Consider the following 6,000-nt stretch of genomic DNA (forward strand, 5'->3'; position numbering starts at 1 on the left):
TGGACCCTTGTTCATTCTTCATCGTTCATTCTTCAATGATCATTGATCCTTGTTCATTCTTCATCGTGCATTCATTAATGATCATTAATCCTTGTTCATTCTTCATCGTTCATTCTTCATTCTTCATTGATCCATGTTAGTCATTCATCGTATATTATTCAGCTTTAACTCTTCATTAATCATTGATCCTTGTTCATTATTCATCGTTCATTCTTCATTGATCATTGATCCTTCTTCATTCTTCATCGTATATTGTTCATTGATAATTGATCCTTGTTCATTCTTCATCGTTCATTCTTCAATGATCATTGATCTTTCTTAATTCTTCATCGTTCATTCATCAATGATCATTGATCCTTAATCATTCTTCATCGTTCATTCTTCATTGATCATTGATTCGTGTTCATTCTTCATTGTTCATTCTTCACTGATCATTGATCCTTGTTCATTGTTCAACGTTTATTGTTCATTCACCATTGATGCATGTTTATTCTTCATTGTTCATTGTTCAATCTTCATTGATCATTGTTCCTTTTTCCTTTTTCATCGTTTATTCTTCATTGATCGTTAATCCTTGTTCATTCTTCATCGTTCATTCTTCTTTGATCATTGATCGTTTTTCATTCTTCATCGTTCATTCTTCAATTATCATTGAACCTTGTTTATTCTTCATTGTTCATTTTTAATTGATGATTAATCCTTGTTCATTCTTCATCCTTCATTCTTCATAGATTATTGATCCTTGTTCATTCTTCATTGACCATTGATCCTTGTTATTTCTTCAATATTCATTATTCATAATTTATTGTTCATTGATCATTGATGCTTATTCATTCTTCAATGTTCATTCTTCATTGATCATTGAACCTTGTACATTCTTCATCGTATATTGTTCATTGATCATGGATCCTTGTTCATTCTTCATCGTTCATTCTTCAATGATCATTGATCCTTGTTCATTCTTCATCAATCATTCTTCAATGATCATTGATCCTTCTTCATTGTTCATTGTTCATTCTTCAAAGATCATTGATCGTTGTTCATTCTTCATTGACCATTGATCCTTGTTCATTCTTCAATGATCATTAATCCTTGTTGATTCTTCATCCTTCATTCTTTATTGATCATTGATCCTTGTTCATTCTTCATTGACCATTGATCCTTGTTCATTCTTCAATATTCATTATTCATAATTTATTGTTCATTGATCATTGATGCTTATTCATTCTTCAATGTTCATTTTTCATTGATCCTTGTTCATTCTTCATCGTATATTGTTCATTGATCATGGATCCTTGTTCATTCTTCATCGTTCATTCTTTAATGATCTTTGATCCTTGTTCATTCTTCATCGTGCATTCATTAATGATCATTAATCCTTGTTCATTCTTCATCGTTCATTCTTCATTCTTCATTGATCCATGTTAGTCATTCATCGTATATTATTCAGCTTTAATTCTTGATTAATCATTGATCCTTGTTCACTATTCATCGTTCATTCTTCATTGATCATTGATCCTTCTTCATTCTTCATCGTATATTGTTCATTGATAATTAATCCTTGTTCATTCTTCATCGTTCATTCTTCTATGATCATTGATCTTTCTTAATTCTTCATCGTTCATTCATCAATGATCATTGATCCTTAATCATTCTTCATCGTTCATTCTTCATTGATCATTGATTCGTGTTCATTGTTCATCGTTCATTCTTCACTGATCATTGATCCTTGTTCATTGTTCAACGTTTATTGTTCATTCACCATTGATGCATGTTTATTCTTCATTGTTCATTGTTCAATCTTCATTGATCATTGTTCCTTTTTCCTTTTTCATCGTTTATTCTTCATTGATCGTTAATCCTTGTTCATTCTTCATCGTTCATTCTTCTTTGATCATTGATCGTTTTTCATTCTTCATCGTTCATTCTTCAATTATCATTGAACCTTGTTTATTCTTCATTGTTCATTTTTAATTGATGATTAATCCTTGTTCATTCTTCATCCTAAATTCTTCATTGATTATTGATCCTTGTTCATTCTTCATTGACTATTGATCCTTGTTATTTGTTCAATATTCATTATTCATAATTTATTGTTCATTGATCATTGATGCTTATTCATTCTTCAATGTTCATTCTTCATTGATCATTAATACTTGTTCATTCTTCATCGTATATTGTTCATTGATCATGGATCCTTGTTCATTCTTCATCGTTTATTCTTCAATGATCATTGATCCTTATTCATTCTTCATCGTCCATTCATTATTGATCATTTATCCTTGTTCATTCTTCATCGTTCATTCTTCATTGATCATTGATCCATGTTAGTTATTCATCGTATATTGTTCAGCTTTAATTCTTCATTAATCATTGATCCTTGTTCATTCTTCATTGATCTTTGATCCTTCTTCATTCTTCATCGTATATTGTTCATTGATAATTGATCCTTGTTCATTCTTCATCGTTCATTCTTCAATGATCATTGATCTTTCTTTATTCTTCATCGTTCATTCTGTGATCATTGATTCGTGTTCATTCTTCATCGTTCATTCAGCATTGATCATTGATCCTTGTTCATTATTCATCGTTTATTGTTCATTCACCATTGATGCATGTTTATTCTTCTTTGTTCATTATTCAATCTTCATTGATCATTGTTCCTTGTTCCTTTTTCATCGTTTATTCTTCATTGATCATTAATCCTTATTCATTCTTCATCGTTTATTGTTCATTGATCATTGATCTTCAGTCTTCATCTTTCATTCTTCATTGATCATTGATCCTTGTTCATTATTCCTTGTTCATTCTTCATTGATCATTGATCCTTGTTCATTCTTCATCATTCATTCTTCATTATTCATGGATCCCTTTTCATCGTTCATCTTTTATTGTTCATTGATCATTGATCCTTGCTCATTCTTCATCGTTCATTATTCATTGATCATTGATCCTTGTGCATTCTTCATTGACCATTAATGCTTGTTCATTCTTCAATGATGATTGATCCTTGTTAATTTTTCATTGATCATTGATCCTTGTTCATTGTTCAATATTCAATATTCATCGTTTATTGTTCATTGACCATTGATGCCTATTGATTCTTCAATGTTCATTCTTCATTGATCATTTATACTTGTTCATTGTTCATCGTATATTGTTCATTAATCATTGATCCTTGTTCATTCTTCATCAATCATTCTTCAATGATCATTGATCCTTCTTCATTGTTCATCGTTCATTCTTCAATGATCATTGATCCTTGTTCATTCTTCATTGACCATTGATCCTTGTTCATTCTTCAATGATCATTAATCCTTCTTCATTCTTCATTGATCATTGATCCTTGTTCATTCATCATTGACGATTGATCCTTGTTCATTCTTCAATATTCATTATTCATCGTTTATTGTTTATTGACGATTGATGCTTATTCATTGTTCAATATTCATTCCCTCATTCTTCATCGTATATTGTTCATTCTTCATCGTATATTGTTCATTCATCATTGATCCTTGTTCATTCATCATTGTTCATTCTTCAATGATCATTGATCCTTCTTCAATGTTCCTCGTTCATTCTTCAATGATCATTGATACTTGTTCAATCTTCATTGAACATTGATCGTTGTTCATTCTTCAATAATCATTGATCCTTGTTCATTCTTCATCCTTTATTCTTTATTGATCATTGAGCCTTGTTGATTCTTCATCGTTCATTCTTCATTCATCATTGATCCTTGTTCATTATTCGTCGTTTATTGTTCATTGACCATTGATGCTTATTCATTCTTCAATATTCATTCTTCATTGATAATTGATGCTTGTTCATTCTTCAACGTATATTGTTCATTAATCATGGATCCTTTTTCATTCTTCATTGTTCATTCTTAAATGATTATTGATCCTTGTTCATTCTTCATCGTTCATTCTTCATTGATCATTGATCCTTGTTCATTCTTCATCGTTCATTCTTCATTGATCATTGATCCTTGTCTATTCTTCATCGTTCATTCTTCGTTGATCATTGATCCTTGTTCATTCTTCATAGTTCAAACTTCAGTGATCATTAATTCTTGTTCATTCTTTATCGTTCATTCTTCATTGATGTTTATATCCTTTTTCATTGTTCATCGTTCATTCTTCATTGATCATTGATCCTTGTTCATTATTCGTCGTTTATTCTTCATTGACCATTGTTCCTTGTTCATTCTTCAATGATCATTAATCGTTGTTTATTCTTCATCCTTCATTCTTCATTGATCATTTATCCTTGTTCATTATTCATTGACCATTGATCTTTGTTCATATTCAATATTCATTATTCATGATTTATTGTTCATTGATCATTGATGCTTATTCATTCTTCAATGTTCATTCTTCATTGATCATTGATCCTTGTTCATTCTTCATCGTATATTGTTCATTGATCATTGATCCTTGTTCATTCTTCATCGTTCATTCTTCAATGATCATTGATCCTTCTTCATTGTTCATTGTTCATTCTTTTATGATCATTGATACTTGTTCATTCTTCATTGACCATTGATCTTTGTTAGTTATTCATCGTATATTGTTCAATTTCCATTCTTTATTGATCATAGATCCTTTTTCATTCTTCATCTTTCATTCTTTATTGATCATTGATCCTTGTTTATTCTTCATCGTATATTGTTCATTGATTATTGATCCTGGTTCGTTCTTCATCTTTCATTCTTTAATGATCATTGATCCTTCTTCATTCTTCATCGTTCATACTTTAATGATCATTGATCCTTGATGATTCTTCATCGTTCATTCTTCATTGTTCATTGATGATTCATCCTCGTTCATTATTCATCGTTCATTCTTTATTGATCATTGATCCTTGTTCATTGTTCATCGTTTATTGTTCATTAACCATTGATGCTTGTTTATTTTTCATTGTTCATTCTTCATTGATCATTGTTCCTTGTTCCTTCATCATCGTTTATTCTACATTGATCATTGATCCTTGTTCATTCTTCATCGTGCATTCACTATTGATCATTTATCCTTTTTCATTCTTCATCTTTCATTCTTTATTTATCATTGATCCTTGTTTATTCTTCATCGTATATTGTTCATTGATTATTGATCCTTGTTCGTTCTTCATCTTTCATTCTTTATTGATCATTGATCCTTCTTCATTCTTCATCGTTCATTCTTTAATGATCATTGATCCTTGATGATTCTTCATTGTTCATTCTTCATTGATCATTGATCATTGATCCTCGTTCATTATTCATCGTTCATTCTTTATTGATCATTGATCCTTGTTCATTGGTCATCGTTTATTATTCATTGATCATTGATCCTTGTTCATTCTTCATCGTTCATTCTTCATTGATCATTGATCCTTGTTCATTCTTCATCGTTCATTCTTCATTGATCATTGATCCTTGTTTATTCTTCATAGTTCATTCTTCAGTGATCAATAATCCATGTTCATTCTTCATCGTTCATACTTCATTGATCATTGATCCTTGTTTATTCTTCATCGTTCATTCTTCATTGATCATTGATCCTTGTTCATTCTTCATTGACCATTGATCCTTGTTCATTCTTGAATATTCAATATTCATCATTTATTGTTCACTGACGATTGATGCTTATTCATTCTTCAATGTTCATTCTTCCTTGATCATCGATCCTTTTTCATTTTTATCGTATATTGTTCATTGATCATTGATACTTGTTCATGCTTCATCGTTCATTCTCCAATGTACATTGATCCTTCTTCATTATTCATCGTTCATTCTTCAATGATCATCGATCCTTGTTAATTCTTCATTGACCATTGATCCTTGTTCATTCTTCAATGATCATGAATCCTTGTTCATTCTTCATCCTTCATTCTTCATTGATCATTTATCCTTGTTCATTCTTCATTGACCATTGATCCTTATTCATTCTTGAATATTCATTATTTATCATTTATTTTTCATGTATCATTGATGCTTATACATTCTTCAATGCTCAT

Source organism: Amaranthus tricolor, chromosome 15 (genome assembly GCF_026212465.1).
Source record: "Amaranthus tricolor cultivar Red isolate AtriRed21 chromosome 15, ASM2621246v1, whole genome shotgun sequence".
Taxonomy (NCBI): Eukaryota; Viridiplantae; Streptophyta; class Magnoliopsida; order Caryophyllales; family Amaranthaceae; genus Amaranthus; species Amaranthus tricolor.